We start from the raw sequence: 22,647 nt of genomic DNA, 5'->3' as shown, positions 1-22,647 counted from the left end.
AGAGGGGATCTCATTGAAACTTATAAAATTCTAACAGGACTGGACAGACTAGATGCAGGAAGGATGTTCCCGATGGCGGGGGAGTCCAGAACCAGAGGTCACAGTCTAAGGATAAGCGGTAAGCCATTTAGGACAGAGATGAGGAGGAATTTCTTCACCCAGAGAGTGGTGAACTTGTGGAATTCTCTGCCACACAGGGCAGGTGAGGCCAATTCATTAAATATATTCAAGAAGGAGTTAGATATATTTCTTGAGGCTAAAGGGGATCAAGGGATATGGGGAGAAGGCAGGGACAGGGTGACGTAATAAAACTCACTATGCACTTGGTTCAAGTATAAAGCAAGGCTTTAATCAACTTGTTTCAGAACATGGAGGTCTAGTTGTACTTCACTAGTTCCTGTCTTACAAAATGTCCCGGGGCAAGCTGGGCCCACGCCCGAGTATTTATACTCCTTGGATGGCACCACCAGCTGGCCGTCCAGTGTTATTTCATGAGTCGTTTCTTCATGATGATGAGATTTATAACACGGGGTACTGAATTTAGACGATCAGCCATGATCGCATTGAATGGCGGAGCAGGCTCGAGGGGCCGAATGGCCTCCTCCTGCTCCTATCTTCTATGTTTCTTGTCCCTATGTTGTGCTCTAAACCTTTTGCGCACGTCTTTGAGTACAAAATGCAGACTGTGAGAGGAATGCAGGCATGAGGGGGCAGCTCCGACGGGCTCTGCTTGCGGGGGGAGCCTGGGTGGGGCTGCTTCACCCAACGGCAGATTCGCAGACCCGCGTTCTTGCAGGCCCATGAAGCCGCCCTTTCCCTTCAGGCCAGATTGCCCGGACTTTAGGCCGGGGCGAGCAGCACTGCCTGCGCTGCTCCCAAGCCGGGAGCTTTTAAGTAGAAACGAACGCACGCACGCACTGGGAATGGCCTCAGGGAGGGGGGGTGGGGGGCTTTCGAGTGCGGCCGATCTTATCTGGCCTGTTGCCCCTTACTGACGACGTCCTTTGCGAGACTGCCCCCGGGCCCTGAATCGGCCTGAACACACTCCCCGCGAGACGCGGACAAATAAAGGAATTAATCATCCCTCCGTCATTTTCCCCCTCTGCCAGATTCTGCAGAAAGAAATCCATTTAAATATAGGTTTTTGTTTTTCATTTTTGGAGAAGAAAAAAACACAAAATTGCTGTGTGGAGACGCAGGCCATTGAATAAATGTGTTTAACCCTCTCATTTGCATAAAAGGTCCCAGCCGAACCTTCCACACAAGGCTGCTGTTGCTAGGCAACATCCCGACATGTAATATGGAGCGATCACACCACATTAGCTCATTGCTGCCAGCACTCCGAGCTCTCTCGAACCCTCCTCCCTCTGTTCGCCACACCAATGACCTCATTTGTCTTTTTTTTGTCCTATTTCGTCCGTTAACCCCCCCCCCCTTCCTAACTGACTGACAGAAAGAAAGAAAAGACCCCCATTTCTCCAGCGCCTTTCCCCACCTCAGGACGTCCCAAAGCCTTTCTCTGCTCCCTCGGTACCGCCCCTCCGACGGCGCGGCGCTCCCTCGGTGCCGCCCCTCCGACGGCGCGGCGCTCCCTCGGTGCCGCCCCTCCGACGGTGCGGCGCTCCCTCGGTGCCGCCCCTCCGACAGAGCGGCGCTCCCTCGGTGCTGCCCCTCCGACGGCGCGGCGCTCCCTCGGTGCCGCCCCTCCGACGGCGCGGCGCTCCCTCGGTGCCGCCCCTCCGACAGTGTGGCGCCCCCTCAGTACCGCCCCCCCGACGGTGCGGCGCTCCCTCGGTACCGCCCCCCCGACAGTGCGCGCTCCCTCAGTACTGCCTCTCCGACAGTGCGGCGCTCCCTCGGTACCGCCCCCCCCGACGGTGCGGCACTCCCTCGGTGCCGCCCCTCCGACAGTGCGCGCTCCCTCAGTACCGCCCCCCCGACAGTGCGGCGCCCCCTCGGTACCGCCCCCCCGACAGTGCGGCGCTCCCTCGGTGCCGCCCCTCCGACAGTGCGCGCTCCCTCAGTACTGCCTCTCCGACAGTGCGGCGCTCCCTCGGTGCCGCCCCCCCGACAGTGCGGCGCCCCCTCGGTACCGCCCCCCCGGCAGTGCGGTGCTCCCTCGGTACCGCCCCCCCGACAGTGCGGCGCTCCCTCGGTGCCGCCCCTCCGACAGTGCGCGCTCCCTCAGTACTGCCTCTCCGACGGTGCGGCGCTCCCTCGGTGCCGCCCCCCCGACAGTGCGGCGCCCCCTCAGTACTGCCCCCCCGACGGTGCGGCGCCCCCTCAGTACCGCCCCCCGGACAGTGCGGCGCCCCCTCAGTACTGCACTGGAGTACCGGCCCGGATTATGTGCTCAAGTTTCTGGAGTGGGGCTTGAACCCACGACTTGACTCCGAGGTGGGAGTGCTACCCACTGAGCCACGGCTAACTCCTCGAGTACCCCCTCGACCAAAGTATGACTTTACCGATATCTAGGTAAATGTAGTGAGCCCAAGCGTCAAAGCGTGCGTTTATCACTGCACTCAGGCTTTGTGTAATATATCACCTCACCACCACATTTATTAAACGGTATTCAATAGTACTAGAGTTTTACAGCACAGAACCAGGCCATTTGGCCTCACCGCTCTGTGCCGGTGTTTATGCTCCACACCAGCCTCCATTGTCCCTCTTCATCTCACCCCATCAATTCCTTTCTCCCTCATGTGTTTATCCAGCTTCCCCTTAAATACATCTGTGCTATTTTCCTCAGCCACTTCCTGTGGTAGCGAGTTCCACATTCTCACCACTCTCTGGGTAAAGAAGTTTCTCCTGAATTCCCGATTGGATTTATCAGCGACTCTCTTATATTGACGGCCCCTCGTTCTGGTCTCCCCCACAAGTGGAAACATCTCTACGTCTACCCTATCGAACCCTTGCATAACTTTAAAGACCGCTATCAGGTCACCCCCTCTGCCTTCTCTTTTCTAGAGAACAGAGCCCCAGCCTGTTCAATCTTTCCTGATAGTTCGAACCTCTCAGTTCTGGTATTTTTTGCTCCTTCTCCAGTGCTTCGATATCCTTTTTGGAATATGGATGGACAGGATCTTTGCACATCTGCTCCAAGTCTAAACAACAAAGGCACTTCTCCTGCACTGACACACAACGTAAAGTCGATCGCTGGAACGCACTCGCTCAACTTGGGCAGTGCAGCTCCAGCGTGCAATTTATGATTTACCACAGGCACTTTAGCTTCCTTCGGACTGACTGCTGCCGGGGTTGAAATCGGCCACAGACGGACCGTCCGTGAAGTGTTCGAGCGGTTCATGTATTTTTTGGGTGCTTTTCAAATTCTATTTTTAAACTTCAGAAAGTGGGAACAAATCCGGGGGAGGGGGAGATGTGGTAAATTTGAAGAAAATAAGCAGCTGTCGGTTTTTATTAGGAACAGCATTTGAAAGCGAAAACTAGCCAGGGGCTGAAAAAAAAGTGGCACTTAACTGAAGGGTAACCCGGAATTATTTAGAGTACACGGAGAAAGAAGGTACAGACTGTGTGTGTGTGTGGAATTACATCAGGAGAGAGAGAGAGGATAGACTGTGTGTATTTGAGGGAGGGAAAATATTGACAGGGCAGATGCGTGGCAGATGCAGTATAATGTGGATAAATGCAAGGTTATCCACTTTGGTGGCAAAAACAGGAAGGCAGATTATTATCTGAACGGCAATAGATTGGGAGAAGGGGAAGTGCAACAAAACCTGGGTGTCCTTGTGCACCAGTCGCTGAAAGTAAGCATGCAGGGGCAGCAGGCGGTTAAGGTGGCAAATGGTATGTTGGCCTTCGTAGCGAGAGGATTCGAGTACAGGAGCAAGGATGTCTTGCTGCAGTTGTACAGGGCATTGGTGAGACCACACCCTGAGTATTGTGTGCAGTTTTGGTCGCCTTATCTGAGGAAGGATGTTCTTGCCATGGAGGGAGTGCAGCGAAGATTCACCAGACTGATACCTGGGATGGCAGGAATGACGTATGAGGAGAGATTGGGTCGATTGGGCTTATACTCGCTGGAATTTAGAAGAATGAGAGGGGATCTCATTGAAACTTATAAAATTCTAACAGGACTGGACAGACTAGATGCAGGAAGGATGTTCCCGATGGTGGGGGAGTCCAGAACCAGGGGTCACAGTCTAAGGATAAGGGGTAAGCCATTTAGGACAGAGATGAGGAGGAATTTCTTCACCCAGAGAGTGGTGAACCTGTGGAATTCTCTACCACAGAAGACAGTTGAGGCCAATTCATTAAATATATTCAAGAAGGAGTTACAGGAAACTTTGGTTTATCTGGAGGTTGTATGTCCGGAAACCTCGATCTACCGGCAGAAATCAGGAGCCGTTTTGTTAGGTTTTTTTTCGACAGTCGGGCTCTGGAAAGTCTCTCTCAAGCTGTTGCTAAGCTACAGACACGCTTCCAAGGTACGGGCCGACTGTTTACAAGCTGTTGCTAAGCAACAGTGTTTGTTGTCAGATACGGAGATGAAAACCTCCGTATGCTTCAACATTAACTTTGTATGTCCGGCGGTTTTGATAGATCGGCAACAGCTCGGTCCCGTCGGTGCCGGGTATCACAAAGTTTCCTGTAGATATATTTCTTAAGGCTAAAGGGATCAAGGGATATGGGGAGAAGGCAGGGACAGGGTACTGAGTTTGGATGATCAGCCATGATCTCATTAAATGGCGGAACAGGCTCGAGGGGCCGAATGGCCTACTCCTGCTCCTATCTTCTATGTTTCTATGACAGGCTGTATGAGGGAATGTACTGTGCCAGTTTGGCCTCCCCACTGTAAAAGCAGACCCTTCATGTCACCGATATCCCCTGTGCTCGCTGACCGACACCGGCTCCCAGTCCAACAACGCCTCGGCTTCAAAATCCTCATCCGTGTTTTCAAATTCACTCCATGGCCTCGCCCCCCTCCCTATCTCTGTAACCTCCTCCAGCCCCACAACCATCCGAGATCTCTGCGCTCCTCCAATTCTGCCCTCTTGAGCATCCCCCACTCCCATCGCTCCACCATTGGCGCCGTGCCTTCAGCCGCCTGGGCCCTCAGCTCTGGAATTCCCTTCCTAAACCTCTCCGCCTCTCTCGCCTCCTTGAAGACGCTCCTTAATACCGACCTCTTTGACCAAGCTTTTGGTCGCCTGTCCTGATATCTCCTTCTGTGGTTTGGTGTCAAAAAATGTTTTTATTGATGCCGCTCCTGTGAAGCGCTTTAGGGGCGTTTTGCGCTATATAAATGTAAGTTGTTCGGTTGTCCGAATTGGTCACTCCAGGGACTTGAGCACAAAAATCCAGGCTGACACTCCAGTGCAGTACCGAGGGAGTGCTGCACTGTCGGAGGGGCAGTACTGAGGGAGCGCCGCACTGTCGGGGCAGTACTGAGGGAGCGCCGCACTGTCGGAGGGGCAGTACCGAGGGAGCGCCGCACTGTCGGAGGGGCAGTACTGAGGGAGCGCCGCACTGTCGGAGGGGCAGTACCGAGGGAGCGCCGCACTGTCGGAGGGGCAGTACCGAGGGAGCGCTGCACGGTCGGAGGGGCAGTACTGAGGGAGCGCCGCACTGTCGGAGGGGCAGTACTGAGGGAGCGCCGCACTGTCGGAGGGGCAGTACTGAGGGAGCGTCGCACTGTCGGGGGGGCAGTCCTGAGGGAGCGCCGCACTGTCGGGGGCAATCCTGAGGGAGCGCCGCACTGTCGGAGGGGCAGTACTGTGGGAGCGCAGCACTGTCGGAGGGGCAGTACTGAGGGAGCGCCGCACTGTCGGGGGGGCAGTACTGAGGGAGCGCCGCACTGTCGGAGGGGCAGTACTGAGGGAGCGTCGCACTGTCGGGGGGGCAGTCCTGAGGGAGCGCCGCACTGTCGGGGGGGCAGTCCTGAGGGAGCGCCGCACTGTCGGGGGCAGTACTGAGGGAGTGCCGCACTGTCGGAGGGGCAGTACTGTGGGAGCGCAGCACTGTCGGAGGGGCAGTACTGAGGGAGCACTGCACTGTCGGAGGGGCAGTACTGAGGGAGCGCCGCACTGTCGGAGGGGCGGTACTGAGGGAGCGCCGCACTGTCGGAGGGGCAGTACTGAGGGTGCGCCGCACTGTCGGAGGGGCAGTACTGAGGGAGCGCCGCGCTTTCGGAGGGCAGTACTGAGGGAGTGCCGCACTGTCGGAGGGGCGGTACTGAGGGTGTGCCGCACTGTCGGAGGGGCAGTACTGAGGGAGCACCGCACTGTCGGGGGTGCCGTCTTTCGGATGAGACATAAAAGATCCCAGGGCCACTATTTTGAAGAAGAGTAGGGGAGTTCTACCCCGGTGTCCTGTCCAATATTTATCCCTCAACCAACATAACAAAAACAGATTATCTGGTCATTATCACATTGCTGTTTGTGGGACCTTGCTGTGCGCGTATCCCACATTACAACAGTGAGCACACTTCAAAAATACTTAATTGGCTGTGAAGCGCTTTGAGATGTGCAGTGGTTGTGAAAGGCCCTATATAAATGCAAGTCTTTCTTTCGCTTGAGTGTGTTGTTGGGGTGAAGTCGGAGCAGCCCAACAATTAGATTGAGTAGAATGGCCTATATTCTCAAGACTGAGTGGTGACCTCATTGAAACGTGTAAAATTCCTCGAGCGCTTGACAGGGTAGATGCTGAGAGGCTGTTTCCCCCCTGGCTGGAGAGTCTGGAACTCGGGGGTCACAGTCTAAGGATAAGGGGTAAGCCATTTAGGACAGAGATGAGGAGGAATTTCTTCACCCAGAGAGTGGTGAACCTGTGGAATTCTCTACCACACAAGGCAGTTGAGGCCAATTCATTAAATATATTCAAGAAGGAGTTGGATATATTTCTTAAGGCTAAAGGGATCAAGGGATATGGGGAGAAGGCAGGGACAGCGTACTGAATTTGGATGATCAGATGGCGGAGCAGGCTCGAGGGGCCGAATGGCCTCCTCCTGCTCCTGCTCCTATTTCTAATGTTTTGTTCTTAAGTCCTGATGTGTAACTGGATTAGAAGTTGATGGTGCCTTGTGTTTACTTAAATCTGAGCAGCGACGAGCCTGAGTTACTGTTTGAGGGTTCTGTCTTTTTCCCTGGCCTCTCTTTCTTTTTGGCTCCTTTTAATTGGCTTCACTCCCGTCGGGCGTCCATTGTTGATGGACCTTACTGAGCTTTATTCCTTCAGGTGACGGCCGTGGCTCAGTGGGTAGCACGCTCGAGCCTCTGCGTCAGAAGGTCGTGGGTTCGAGTCCCACTCCAGAGACTTGAGCTCATAATCTAGGCCGACACTCCCAGTGCAGTACTGAAGGAAACATAGAGACACAGAAGATAGGAGCAGGAGTAGGCCATTCGGCCCCTCGAGCCTGCTCCGCCATTCAATGCGATCATGGCTGATCATCCAAATTCAGTACCCTGTCCCTGCCTTCTCCCCATATCCCTTGATCCCTTTAGCCTTAAGAAATATATCTAACTCCTTCTTGAATATATGTAATGTATTGGCCTCTACTGCCTTCTGTGGTAGAGAATTCCACAGGTTCACCACACTCTGGGTGAAGAAATTCCTCCTCATCTCTGTCCTAAATGGCTTACCCCTTATCCTTAGACTGTGACCCCTGGTTCTGGACTCCCCTGCCATCGGGAACATCCTTCCTGCATCTAGTCTGTCCAGGCCTGACAGAATTTTATAAGTTTCAATGAGATCCCCTCTCATTCTTCTAAACTCCAGCGAGTACAAGCCCAATCGACCCAATCTCTCCTCATACATCATTACTGCCATGCCAGGTATCAGCCTGGTGAATCTTCGCTGAACTCCTTCCATGGCAAGAACATCCTTCCTCAGATAAGGCGACCAAAACTGCACACAATACTCAAGGTGTGGTCTCACCAAGGCCCTGTAGAACTGCAGCAAGACATCCTTGTTCCTGTACTCAAACCCTCTCGCTACGAAGGCCAACATACCATTTGCCTTCTTAACAGCCTGCTGCACCTGCATGCTTACCTTCAGCGACTGGTGCACAAGGACACCCAGGTCTCGTTGCACTTCCCCTTCTCCCAATCTATTGCCATTCAGATAATAATCTGCCGCCTTGTTTTTGCCACCAAAGTGGATAACCTCGCATTTATCCACGTTATATTGCATCTGCCATGCTTTTGCCCAATCACCCAACCTGTCCAAATCATCCTGGAGTTTCTCGGCATCCTCCTCACAGCACACATGCCCACCCAGCTTTGTGTCGTCTGCAAATTTGGAGATAATTACATCTAGTTCCCTTGTCTAGATCATTAATATATATTGTGAATAGCTGGGGTCCCAGGACTGATCCCTGCGGTACCCCACTAGTCACTGCTTGCCACTTGGAAAAAGACCCGTTTATTCCAACTCTTCGCTTTCTGTCTGCCAACCAGTTCTCAACCAGCGCCGCAGTGTCAACGGGGCCGTCTTTCGGATGAGACGTTAAACCGAGGCCTCACAGGTGGATGTCAGAGACCTCGTGGCAGTATTGGAAGGGGAGTTCTCCTCGGTGTCCTGGGGCCAGTATCACTAAAACAGATTATCTTGTCATTTATCACATTGCTGCTTGTGGGAGCTTGCTGTGCGAAAATTGGCTGCCGTGTTGAAAGAAAGAAAGATTGCCTTTCTATAGCCCCTTTCACAACCTCAGGGCGTCTCAAAGCGCTTTACAGCCAATGAAGTACTTTTGAAATGTCTCTGTTGTAATGTAGGAAAAGCAGCAGCCAATTTGCGCACATGACTCCAGGGAGAACTCCCCCTCTTTTCCCCCCCCCCCCCCCTGCTCCTCTTCTAATAGTGGCCGCAGGATCTTTTACATCCGCCTGAGGGGGCAGACCGGGCCTCGGTTTAATGCCCCTGTCATGACTCTTATGATCCATGAAGAAACGACTCATGAAATAACACTGGACGGCCAGCTGGTGGCGCCGTCCAAGGAGTATAAATACTCGGGCGTGGGCCCAGCTTTCCCAGGACATTTTGTAAGACAGGAACAAGTGAAAGACAACTAGACCTCCATGTTTTGAAACAAGTTGATTAAAACCTTGCTTTATACTTGAACCAAGTGCGTAGTGAGTTTTATTACGTCAGTCCCATTCCAAAAACGGCGCTCCCTCAGTATTGGCACTGGGAGTGTCGGCCTAGATTACAGGCTCAAGTTTCTGGAGTGGGACTCGAACCCATGACATTCTGACCCAGAGGCGAGAGAGCCAAACCAAGTAGAAAGAGACAACAACTACAACTTGTATTTATATAGTGCTTTTAACGTCGTAAAATGTCCCAAGGCGCAGCACAGGAGTATTTTAAGACAAAAAATTTGACACCGATCCACATGAGGATAAAGGGTCCTGACGAAGGGTCTTCAACCTGAAACGTCGACTCTATTTCTCTCTCCACGGATGTTGCCTGGCCTGCTGAGTATTTCCAGCGTTTTCTGTTGTTACTTCGGATTTCCAGTGTCCGCAGTATTTTGCTATTGTATATAAGGATAAATTAAGGCAGGTGACCAAAAGTTTGGTCAAAGGGGTAGATTTTAAGGAGTGTCTTAAAGGAGGAAAGAGAGGTAGCGAGGCGGAGAGGTTTAGGGAGGGAATTCCAGAGCTTAGGGCCCAGGCAACAGAAGGCACGGCCACCAAAGGTTGAGCGATTATAATCAGGGATCCTCAAGAGGGCAGAATTAGAGGAGCGCAGATATCTCTGTGGGGTTGTGGGGCTGGAGGAGATTACAGAGATAGGGAGGGGCGAGGCCATGGATGGATTTGAAAACGAGGATGAGAATTTTAAAATCGAGGCGTTGCTTAACCGGGAGCCAATGTAGGTCAGCAAGCACAGGGGTGATGGGCGAACGGGACTGGGTGCGAGTTAGGACACGGGGCAGCCGAGTTTTGGATGACCTCAAGTTTACGTAGGGTAGAATGTGGGAGGCCAGCCAGGAGTGCGTTGGAATAGTCAAGTCTAGAGGTACCAAAGGCATGTACGAGGGTTTCAGCAGCGGATGAGCTGAGGCGGGGCGGAGACGGGCGATGTTACGGAGGTGGAAGTAGGCGGTCTTTGTTATGCTGCGGATATGTGGTCGGAAGCTCATTTCAGGGTCAAATATGACACCAAGGTTGCGAACAGTCTGGTTCAGCCTCAGACAGATGTTAGGGAGAGGGATGGAGTCAGTGGCTAGGGAACGGAGTTTGTGGTGGGGACCAAAGACAATGGCTTCGGTCTTCCCAATATTAAATTGAAGAACATTTTTGCTCATCCAGAACTGTATGTCGGACAAGCAGTCTGACAATTTAGAGACCGTGGAGGGGTCGAGAGAAGAAGTGGTGCTGAGGTAGAGCTGGGTGTCGTCAGTGTACATGTGGAAACTGACGCTGTGTTTTTTGGATGATGTCGTCAAGGGGCAACATGTAGATGAGAAATAGGAGGGGGCCAAGGATAGATCCTCGGGGGACACCAGAGGTAACGATGTGGGAGCGGGAAGAGAAGCCATTGCAAGTGATTCTCTGGCTACGATTAGATAGATAAGAATGGAACCAGGCGAGTGCAGTCCCACCCAGCTGGACGATGGTGGAGAGGCGTTGGAGGAGGAGGGAGTGGTCAGCCGTGTCAAAGGCAGCAGAGAGATCGAGAAGGACGAGGAGGGATAGTTTACCACGATCACAGTCACAAAGGATGTCATTTGTGACTTTGATGAGAGCCGTTTTGGTACTGTGGCAAGGGCGGAAACCTGATTGAAGGGATTCAATCATGGAATTGTGGGAAAGGTGGGCACGGATTTGGGAGGCGACAACACGTTCAAGGACTTGAGAGGAAAGGGAGGTTGGAGATGGGGCGATAGTTTGCAAGGACGGAGGGGTCAAGGGTTGTTTTCTTAAGGAGAGGGGTGATGACGGCAGATTTGAAGGAGAGGGGGACAGTACCTGAGGGGAGAGAACCGTTAACAATGTCAGCTAACATAACATGGGGGCCAGAAAAGGAAGTTGGGTGGTCGGCAGTTTGGTGGAATAGGGTCGAGGGAGCAGGAGGTGGGTCTCATGGACAAGATGAGCGCAGAGAGGTCATGAGGGGAGATTGGAGAGAAACTGGAGAAAGATGTGAGTTCAGGGCTAGGGCAGGGGGGAACCTTAGAGGAAGTTTGGCCCAGTGGGCTAGGGGAAGGAAGGGAAGTGGCAGAGGCAGCTGAACGGATGGTCTCAATCTTAGAGACAAAGAAATCCATGAGCTCCTCACACTTGTTATCGGAGGTGAGGGTGGAGGAGACAGGGGAGAGGGGTTTAAGAAGACAGTTAGCAGTGGAGAATAGAAGCCGGGGTTTATCTTTGCATTCCAGAGCAGGACCCGATAATGCTTTATGTGGTCCAGCCAGATCTGGCGGTGAATGGCTAAACCAGTTGTCCGCCATATCCGTTCGAGTCTGCATCCCTTGGACTTAAGGGAGTGAATATGAGGGCCGTACCAGGGGGACCGGCCAGGGTGAGAGAGAGGAATTGTTTTAGTAGGGACTAAGGCATCAAAGATAGTGGTGAGGGTGTGGTTGAGCAGATCGGTAGCTGCAGAAATGTCGTGGTGAATGGAGGGCCAAAGGCTGGACAGTTGGGATTTCATGAGTGCAGTTGTAAGAGAGTTGGGAGAGGGATTTTTCTAGGGGCGGACACAGAAGGAAGTGGGGGAGGTGGGTGGAAGGGGGATGAGGGTGGAGAGCGATATGGTCAGAGATTGCTTTATGGACGCTGTATAATGATCCTTGTTTAAGTGAGCGAAATAGTTTATAATTGTGCAAGAGTAGATCCTGCTCTGTGGAATGAGGGCTTATTGCCGTCTCCTCGTCTAACCCCCCACCTCCTGTGAGAGCTCCTCCTCTCCGAGTCTTCCCTTGCTCCGACTTCCTACAGGCTTCTAAAACACAAGCTTGGCATCAACGCCTTGCCACGGATTCCCGACTGAAAACCATGAGGAACAGAATGTTCCCACGTTGGCCCGAGAAGAACAGAAGTGCCTTTGACACTTCCAGTTACTGCAACTGGCCTCAACCAGACCAAGAATCAGATTCCGGCCCAACGCTGCCCGAACACAATCATACCCTGACACTCGGAATTACTACAAGTTAGGCCAAGGAGGGTTAGATGGTCCTGTGCCCAGTTCTGGTCTCCAAATTACAAAAATGATATCGAGGCAGTGGAGAAGGTGCAAGGATGATGCCAGAATGGATAGGTTATAACTATAGGAAACTTTCTGGTATCCGGCACCGACGGGACCGAGCTGGTGCCGTTAGATCAAAACTGCCGTAGAAACCAGCGCTAATGTTAAAACATACGGAGCTCAGAGCTCCGTGTGAAGCAACAAACCCTGTTGCTTAGCAACAGCTTCAAAACAGTCGGCGCAGCTTGCAAGCGTCTAGCTGAAGCTGTTGCTTAGCTACAGAGACGTGTGCAGAGCCAGGACTGGAGAAAAGAAGCAACGAAAAGAAAAAAAATGATCTGAACCGACTCCTGAATTTTGCCGGTAGATAGAGCTTTCCGGACATTTAACCTCCGGGTAAACGAAAGTTTCCTGTATCAGGAAAAACCGAACAAACTGGGGCTCTTTTCTCTAGAAAAGAGAAGGCTAAGGGGTGGCTTTTTTAAAATTTGTTTTTATGGGATGTGGGCGTCGCTGGCGAGGCCGGCATTTATTGCCCATCCCTAATTGCCCCTTGAGAAGGTGATGGTGAACCGCCTTCTTGAACCGCTGCAGTCCGTGTAATGAAGGTGCTCCCACAGTGCTGTTAGGGAGGGAGTTCCAGGATTTTGACCCAGCGACGATGAAGGATCGGCCGATATACTTCAAAGTCAGGATGGTGTGTGACTTGGAGAGGAACTTGGAGGTGGTGATGTTCCCATGCGCCTGCTGCCCTTGTCCTTCTAGGTGGCGGAGGTCGCGGGTTTGGGAGGTGCTGCCGAAGAAGCCTTGGCGAGTTGCTGCAGTGCATCTTGTAGATGGTACACACTGCAGCCACGGTGCGCCGGTAGTGGAGGGAGTGAATGTTTAAGGTGGTGGATGGGGTGCCGATCAAGCGGGCTGCTTTGTCCTGGATGGTGTCGAGCTTCTTGAGTGTTGTTGGAGCTGCATTCATCCAGGCAAGTGGAGAGTATTCCATCACACTCCTGACTTGTGCCTTGTAGATGGTGGAAAGGCTTTGGGGAGTCAGGAGGTGAGACACTCGCTGCAGAATACCCAGCCTCTGACCTGCTCTTGTTGCCACAGTATAATAGAGGTCTTTAAGATTATGAAAGGGTTCAATAGGGCAGATGTAGAGATGTTTCCACTTGTGCGGCGAGACCAGAACGAGGGGCCGTCAATATAAGAGAGTCACTAATAAATCCAATCGGGAATCCAGGAAAAACTTCTTTACCCAGAGAGTGGTGAGAATGTGGAACTCGCTACCACAGGGAGTGGCTGAGGCGAATATTATAGATGCATTTAAGGGGAAGCTGGATAAACACATGAGGGAGAAAGGAATAGAAGGATATGGGGATAGGGTGAGATGAAGTAGGGCGGAAGGAGGCTCGTGTGGACCATAAACACCGGCACGGACTAGTTGGACCGAATGGCCTGTTTCTGAGCTGTACACTCTGTGCAATTCTATGACTATAAGCCTATCCAACTCCAGCGCACCAACAAAGTCTAGTCGCTCCAACACTATGCCCACATTGGTGCTGTCGAATGTAATTACCTCAAAGTAGCATTTATTTAGAAGGAACAGCACTGTATCATTTTAATTAGAAAATAGCTTGTAGAGGAAGGGCCTGTGCAGAGGCCCTGGCTTCTGGGACAGCCGGCCATATTAGTTTAAGATTATGAAGGGTTTCGACAGAGTAGACATAGAGAAGATGTCTCCACTTGCGGGCCTGGACCAGAACTAGGGGCCAGAAGCAGCAAGTCCCCTTAAGCTGTGCAGCGCTCTAGAGGTCCCGAGCAGCCGGCGAGTTGGCTTTTAAATGCAAAAACCACAGATTTCTGAATGGGCCGTGCGGCCCACTCACCCCCAAAAATAAATTAGAGGTGACATTGGCCATAAGTATAAGATAGTCACTGATAAATCCAATAGGGAATAGGGTGCCCTAAGTGGATACTGTTCCATTCCACAGCCAATCATCTCAAAACGACAGCGGCCACAAGTTTTACTAACTGGCGTGCCACAGCAGTGGCCACAGCTTCAGTTCCCTCAAGGTACTCGCTTTGCTCTCGCTCAGACTGAGCAAAGTCAGACAGTTTGCCATCGGCAGGGCAGAGAGGGAAGACCAGACCTGAGAATATTCCTGTCGCCCCTGTTGATGAGCTGCTTCCGCGATGGCATTGATAACCTGGCCGCACCCTGCCCTACCAGCTTCCTCAGCTGCCAGTCAGTCAGCAGGTGCAAGAAATCCAGACTATCCCCCCCCCCCTCCCCCTAGCGATCCCCGTGTTCCATTCTGTGTCTCCTTGGCTGTACTGACCACCACAGACATGGAGCACCTTGCCCGCTCGCCATGGGAAGTAATGGACATGTCAATGTATTTGTTTTCTTTATAAAGGGAAAAAAGGTGTACTGTGCACAGTTCTGCTCTCCATATTACGTAAAGGATATAGTGGCACTGTGCAGGAAAGATTTACAAAGATAATACAGGAAACTTTCATTTAAGTGGAGGTTAAATCTCCGGAATGCTCTATCCACCGGCAAAATTCAGGAGTCGGTTCAGATAACTTTTTTTTACTTTTCGTTGCTTTTTTTCCTCCATTCCTGGCTCTGCAAGCGTCTAGCTGAAGCTGTTGCTTAGCTACAGAGACGCTTGCAAGCTGCGCCGACTGTTTTGAAGCAGGGTTTGTTGCTAGATACGGAGCTCAGAAGCTCCGTATATGTTTTAACATTAGCGCTGGTTTCTCCGGCAGTGTTGATCGACCGGCACCAGCTCGGTCCCGTCAGTGCCGGATACCAGAAAGTTTCCTGTACCGGAACAGAGCAGTTATAACTAACAGGAAAGACTGAGCAGGCTGGGGCTCTTTTATCGGGAAAAGGGAAGGCTGAGGGGTGACCTGATGGAGATCTTTAAAATTATTAAAGGATTTGATCGGGTAGACGTGGAGAAGATATGGGCGAGGCCAGAACTAGGGGCCGTCAATATAAGAGAGTCACTAATAAATCCAATGGGGAATTCAGGAGAAACTTCTTTCCCCAGAGAGTGGTGAGAATGTGGAACTCGCTACCACAGGGAGTGGTTGAGGCGACTGGCGTAGATGCATTTAAGGGGAAGCTGGATAAACACACGAGGGAGAAAGAATTCGAAGGATATGGTGATGGGGTGAGATGAAGAGGGGTGGGAGCAGGCTGGTGTGGAGCAGAAACACCGGCACGGAGCAGATGGGCCGAATGGCCTGTTTCTGTGATGTAAATACCGTGTAATTATACCCAAAGCCGATACGTGCGATCAGACCCAGATCACTGGTGAGTGCTGTTTTACTTCCCCCTCTGCCTGGCCAGAATGCTGCTCGGTTTGGACAGGTGCGCTCTATCCAGAGGCGTACCGTACCCTCTGTGTCCTCTGAACTCTCCCACTCACTGCGGGGCAGGCTGTTTGTGTGAAGGTATTTTTTTTTCTTGGCTTCCTGATTTCCGGCCAGCGCAGGGTTACGGGTAAATTCTGTGAGAGCACCTTTGGAGCAGCTCAGAATACACACTGCGGTCAGCAAGACTTCACCGATACTTTCCGAACAAGCTTTTCCTGCCTCCTCCAGCTCCAGTCTGTTCAGCGGGCTCAGAACGACACAGACAGGCTCCCGAGCCTTATCGTAAAGTGGCAGGCAAAGTTGTGGACAGATGGTGTGACTGCTGATCTAATGTAGTTCTGACAGGATCTGCTTTAATGGGCGACACAGCAGTAGCTGAGGCTCCGCTGCACTGTCGGAGGTGCCATCTTGTGCGTGAGACGTTAAACCGAGGCCCCGTCTGCACTCTCAGGTGGAAATAAAGGATCCCACATCACCATTCAACCAGCAAGGGAGTTCTCCCCGGTGTCCTGGGGCCAATATTTATACTTCAACCAACATCACTAAAAAACAGAGATTATCTGGTCATTTAGCGCATTGTTGTTTGTGGGAGCTTGCTGTGCGCAACTATAAGTGTAGTCACTATTGCCGCGTTTCCTGCATTACAACAGTGACTACTTCTCTTCTCAGGCAGTCCCTCGGAGCCGAGGATGACTTGCTTCCACATTAAAAATGAGTTCTCAGGTGACTGATGAGTCCAATGCGGGACCTACAGTCTCTGTCACAGGTGGGGCAGACGGTGGTTGAAGGGGCGGGTGGGTGGGGTGCTTGGGTTGACGTGCGCTCCTTGCGCTGGGCTTCCGCTTGCTCCCGGCGAAGAGACTCGAGGTGTTCGCCGCCTTCCCGGATGCTTCTCCTTCACTTTGTGAGGTCTTGGGCCAGGGATACCCCAGGTGTCGGTGGGGATGTTACACTTTTTCAAGGAGGCTTTGAGGGTGTCCTTGAAGCGTTTCCTCTGCCCACCTGGGGCTCTCTTGCCCTGTCGGAGCTCCGAGTAGAGCGCTTGTTTTGGGAGTCTCGTATCGGGCATACGGACAATGTGACCCGTCCATCGGAGCTGATCGCGCGTGGTCAAAGCTTCGATGCTGGGGATGTTGGCCTGAGCAAGAACACTGATGTTGGTGCGTCTATCCTGCCAATGGATTTGCAGGATCATGCGGAGGCAGCGTTGGTGGTACCTCTCCAGTGCTTTGAGGTGCCTGCTGTACATGGTCCAACAGTGACTACACTTCAAAAGTAATTCACTGGCTGTGAAGCGCTTTGGGACATCCTGAGGTCATGAAAGGTGCTGTAGAGATGCAAGCCTTTGATAGTGTTTTGTTCAGATAGACATTCAAAGGTTTGGGGATGGCTAAGGATCATGAAAACAGAAGACCGAGGGGTGACCTGATGGAGGTCGTTAAGATTATGGAAGTGTTCAGTAGGGTAGATGTAGAGACGATCTTTCCACTTGTGGGGGAAGACCAGAACTAGGGACCATCAATATAAGATAGTCACGAATAAATCCAATAAGGAATTCAGGAGCAACACCTTTACCCAGAGAGTGGTGAGAATGTGGAACTCGCTACCACAGGGAGTGGTTGAGGCAAATAGTGTAGATTTAAGAGGAAACGAGATAAACACATGAGGGAGAAAGGAATAGAAGGAAATGTTGATGGGGTGAGATGAAGAGGGCTGGGAGGAGGCTGGTGTGGTGCAAGGACCAGTTGGGCCGAATGGCCTGTTTCTGGGCTGGACATTCCGTGCATCGTGAAGACCTTGGTTTCTTGAGATAGTGGATGGGTTAATATTCTCAAGTCTGGGGCCGGCGATGCACACCTGTCGCATGCCTGATGTCAGTGGGGACTGCAGGCGCTGTCAATCGGTGCCGAGTGGGGCAGCGGTGAGTTTCTGCAAACCAAGCGACTAGGGGGCTCGCGTGACCCGCTAGCGAGAGTGGCACGAGTCCGACGGACAGTTTGCGCGGTCTCCCACTTCCTTGATGCCTATTCCGTTCGCACAGACCTGGCGCTATTCATGCGCAAACTGTAAGTAAATGCACTCAGCTGAAATTAGAGTGGTGAGTGAATGCGCAGGCATGTCCTGGGACTGGAAGCAAGGGGGGCCGGCACTTGCTGGGAGTGGGGCGGCTCGGGGCGCGTTTCGCTACCATTGAACAACGGAAAAGAAAGGGCTTGCATTTCTACAGCTTTCACGACCTCAGGACGTCCCATCACGCTTTACAGCCAATTAAGTACTTCTCAAAGCGGTCGCTGTTATAATATAGAAATATAGAAGATAGGAGCAGGAGTCGGCCATTCGGCCCCACGAGCCTGCCCCGCCATCCAATGATCATGGCTGATCATCCAAATTCAGTCCCCTGTCCCTGCCTTCTCCCCATATTCCTTGATCCCTTTAGCCTTAAGAAATATATCTAACTCCTTCTTGAATATATTTAATGAATTGGCCTCTATTGCCTTCTGTGGTAGAGAATTCCACAGGTTCACCACTCTTTGGGTGAAGAAATTTCTCCTCATCTCCGTCCTAAATGGCTTACCCCTTATCCTTAGGCTGTGACCCCTGGTTCTGGACTCCCCCGCCATCGGGAACATCCTTCCTGCATCTAGTCTGTCTAGTCCTGTTAGAATTTTATAAGTTTCAATGAGATCCCCTCTCATTCTTCTAAACTCCAGCGAGTATAAGCCTAATCGACCCAATCTCTCCTCATACGTCATTCCTGCCATCCCAGGTATCAGCCTGGTGAATCTTCGCTGCACTCCCTCCATGGCAAGAACATCCTTCCTCAGATAAGGCGACCAAAACTGCACACAATACTCAAGGTGTGGTCTCACCAAGGCCCTGTACAACTGCAGCAAGACATCCTTGCTCCTTTACTGGAATCCTCTCGCTATGAAGGCCAACATACCATTTGCCTTCTTAACCGCCTGCTGCACCTGCATGCCTACCTTCAGCGACTGGTGCACAAGGACACCCAGATCTCGTTGCACTTCCCCTTCTCCCAATCTATTGCCGTTCAGATAATAATCTGTCTTCCTGTTATTGCCACCAAAGTGGATAACCTCGCATTTATCCACATTATACTGCATCTGCCATGCATCTGCCCAATCACCCAACCTGTCCAAATCATACTGGAGTTTCTCGGCATCCTCCTCACAGCACACACGCCCACCCAGCTTTGTGTCGTCTGCAAACATGGAGATATTACATGTACAGGAAACTTTGGTTTATCCGGAGGTTGTATGTCCGGAAACCTCGATCTAACGGCAGAAATCAGCAGCCGTTTTGTTAGGTTTTTTTCTTCTAGCATTTTTTTTTTTTTTTTTTTTTTTTTAACAGTCATGCCCTGGAAAGCGTCTCTGTAGCTCAGCAACAGCTTCAGAGACGCTTCCAAGGTACGGGCTGAGTGTTTACAAGCTGTTGCTAAGCCACAGTGTTTGTTGTCAGATACGGAGATGAAAACCTCCGTATCCTTCAACATTAGCGCTGGTCTATCCGGAAGTTTTGATAGAACGGCAGCAGCTCGGTCCCGTTGGTGCCGGATATCGCGAAGTTTCCTGTAGTTCCCTCGTCTAGATCATTAATATATATTGTGAATAGCTGGGGTCCTAGCACCGATCCCTGCGGTACCCCACTAGTCACTGCCTGCCACTCGGAAAAAGACCCGTTTATTCCAACTCTTTGCTTCCTGTCTGCCAACCAGTTTTCTATCCAAGTCAGTACCTTGCCCCCAATCCCATGTGCTTTAACTTTACACGCTAATCTCTTATGCGGGACCTTATCGAAAGCCTTCTAAAAGTCCAAATACACCACATCCACTGGTTCTCCCTTATCTATTCTACCAGTTACATCCTCAAAAAATTCCAGTAGATTAGTCAAGCACGATTTACCTTTTGTAAATCCATGTTGACTTTGTCCGATCCTGTCACTGTTTTCCAAGTGCTCTGCTATTACATCTTTTATAATGGACTCTAGCCAATATAGGCCAATATTTATCCCTCAATCAACATCACTCATTTATCTCGTTGCTGTTTGTGGAGCCTTGCTGAGTACAAATCAGTTGCTGCGCTTACCTACATCTATTCCAACACTGTCCTGGCCGGCCTCCCACCTTCCACCCTCCATAAACTTGAAATAAAAACAGAAAATGCTGGCGATACTCAGCAGGCCAGGCAGCGTCTGTGAGTTAACGTTTCAGGTCGATGACCTTTCATCAGAACTGGAAAAAAAGCAGGGAATGGAACAGATTTTTAAGCAAGTTTAGGGGCTGGGAAAGGGGGGAGGGGATGAAAGAACAAAAGGGGAAGGTCTGTGATAGGATAGAAGGCGGGAGAGATTAAGAGATATTCAAGGCGAGAGGAGATGGTAATGGGACAGGTTAAGGAACAAAGGATGTCTCTAGATGAAGTGTGAATTGCGCTGGCAGAATGAAAGACGGCTGCCACGTGGGAGAGAAGAACACAAACAAAAAGTGTGGATAAAAAATATATATGTGATAGGGGCCGAGGTTATGATCTGAAATTGTTGAACTCTATGTTGAGTCCAGAGGGCTGTAAAGTGCCTAATCGGAGGATGAGGTGCTGTTCCTCGAGTTTACGCTGAGCTTCCGTGGAACAATGCACGAGGCCGAGGACGGTGAGGTCACAGTGGGAGTGGAGCGGAGAATTAAAGTGACAGGCCACCGGAAGCTCGGGGTCCCCCTTACAGACTGAACGGAGGTGTTCCGCATAGCGGTCACTCAGTCTGCGTTTGGTCTCCCCATCGTAGAGGAGACGGCATCGTGAGCAGCGAGCACCATAAACTTGAGCTCGTCCAAAACTCAGCTGCCCCGTGTCCTAACTCGCACCAAGTCCCGTTCACACATCACCCCTGCGCTCACTGACCTGCATTGGCTCCCGGTTGAGCAATGCCTCGTTTTTTAAATTCTTTTTTTCCCCCAAATCCCTCCGTGGCCTCGCCCGTCCTCTCCCTACCTCCAGCTCCACAACCTTCGGAGATCTCGGCACTCCTCCAATTCTGGCCTCTTGCGCATCCCCCGATTTCCATCGCTCCACCATTGGCGGCCGTGCCTTCAGCTGCCTGGGCCATAAGAATCAGGAGCAGGAGTAGGCCAAACAGCCCCTCGAGCCTGCTCCGCCATTCAATAAGATCACGGCTGATCTTCGACCTCAACTCCACTTTCCCGCCCGATCCCCATATCCCTCGATTCCCCCAGAGTCCCAAAATCTATCGATCTCAGCCTTGAATATACTCAACGACTGAGCCTCCACAGCCCTCTGTGGTACAGAATTCCAAAGATTCACCACCCTCTGAGTGAAGAAATTCCATCTCATCTCAGTCCTAAATGGCCGACCCCTTATCCTGAGACTGTGACCCCTGGTTCTAGACTCTCCAGCCAGGGGGAAACAGCCTCTCGGCATCTACCCTGTCAAGCCTTCTAGGAATTTTCTATGTTTCAATGAGATCACCTCTCAGTCTTGAACCTCAATGATTCAGCATCCACAGCCCTCTGGGGTAGAGAATTCCAAAGCTCTGGAATTACCTCCCTAAACGTCTCTACCTCTCTTTTATCTGGGATGGCAGGAATGACGTATGAGGAGAGATTGGGTCGATTGGGCTTATACTCGCTGGAGTTTAGAAGAATGAGAGGGGATCTCATTGAAACTTATAAAATTCTAACAGGACTAGACAGACTAGATGCAGGAAGGATGTTCCCGATGGCGGGGGAGTCCAGAACCAGGGGTCACAGTCTAAGGATAAGGGGTAAGCCATTTAGGACTGAGATGAGGAGGAATTTCTTCACCCAGAGAGTGGTGAACCTGTGGAATTCTCTACCACAGAAGGCAGTAGAGGCCAATTCATTCAATATATTCAAGAAGGAGTTAGATATATTTCTTAAGGCTAAAGGGATCAAGGGGTATGGGGAGAAGGCAGGGACAGGGTACTGAATTTGGATGATCAGCCATGATCTCATTGGATGGTGGAACAGGCTCGAGGGGCCGAATGGCCGACTCCTGCTCCTATCTTCTATGTTTCTCCTTTAAGACACTCCTTAAAACCTAATTTTTTGAACAAGCTTTTGGTCATCTGCCCTAATATCTCCTTTTGTGGCTCGGTGTCAAATTTTGTCTGATCATGCTCCTGTGAAGCAGCTTGGGACGTTTTACTACGTTAGAGGCGCTCTATAAATGCAAGTTGTTCACCCGCGGAGAACGCAGCCCCGCGGGTCGGGAAGCGGAACTAAAATGCTGTGCCCTTGTTTCCCCTCCAGCAGCAGGATGGACAGAATGACGGACGATGCCCTGAGGCTCCACCTGCTGAAGCGAGGGCTGGACCGGGCCGAGGAGCGCGAGGACCTGGTGACCAAGCGCATGAAGATGGAGGGGCACGAGGCCATGGAGCGGCTGAAGATGCTGGCCCTGCTGAAGAGGAAGGACCTGGCTGGCCCCGAGATGCCCCAGGACCTGGCGGTCAAGCCCGAGCACCAGAAGGCGGGCGAGGAGAAGATGAACGGCAGCCTGAAGCCGCGCCCGGAGATCCGCAGCGCGGTCAAAGCAGGCAAGGAGAACATCGGAGATGAGCCCGTCGACATGAGCGCGCACAAGAGGTAAGAGGCAGTGCCGGGGGTAGGAGGTCGCGAAATCAGCTGTTTGTGTATTCTCCCCCTCCTCTCTCTCTCTCTCTCTCTCTCCCTCCATACTCGTTCGCTATTCTCCCCCTTCTCTCCTTCCCTAAGGGGGTAGTAAAATCTAATGTGGGTATATCCTTCCGCCACTTTCTCCTTCTCTATCCTTCCTCCTCCCTCCCTCCACCCCCTCCCCCTCCCCCTCCTTCACTCCCTCCCCCTCCTTCACCCCCTCCCCCTCCTTCACCCCCTCCCCCTCCTTCACCCCCTCCCCCTCCTTCACCCCCTCCCATTTCCCTCTCCCTCCTTTCCCCCACCCTCTTTCACCCCTTCTTCTCTTTCCCCTCCTTCTCTTTCCCCCTCCCTCGTCTCCCCCCCTCGTCTCGTCGCCCGCTCCCCCTCGTCGGCCCCGCTCCCTTCCCCCCTCCCGCTCCCTTCCCCCCTCCCGCTCC

The sequence above is a fragment of the Somniosus microcephalus genome, unplaced genomic scaffold (assembly GCF_052327205.1).
Source record: "Somniosus microcephalus isolate GS21.2 unplaced genomic scaffold, FLI_Smic_1.0 unresolved_chr7, whole genome shotgun sequence".
NCBI classification, from domain to species: Eukaryota; Metazoa; Chordata; class Chondrichthyes; order Squaliformes; family Somniosidae; genus Somniosus; species Somniosus microcephalus.
Note: the sequence above shows the minus strand (reverse complement) of the source record.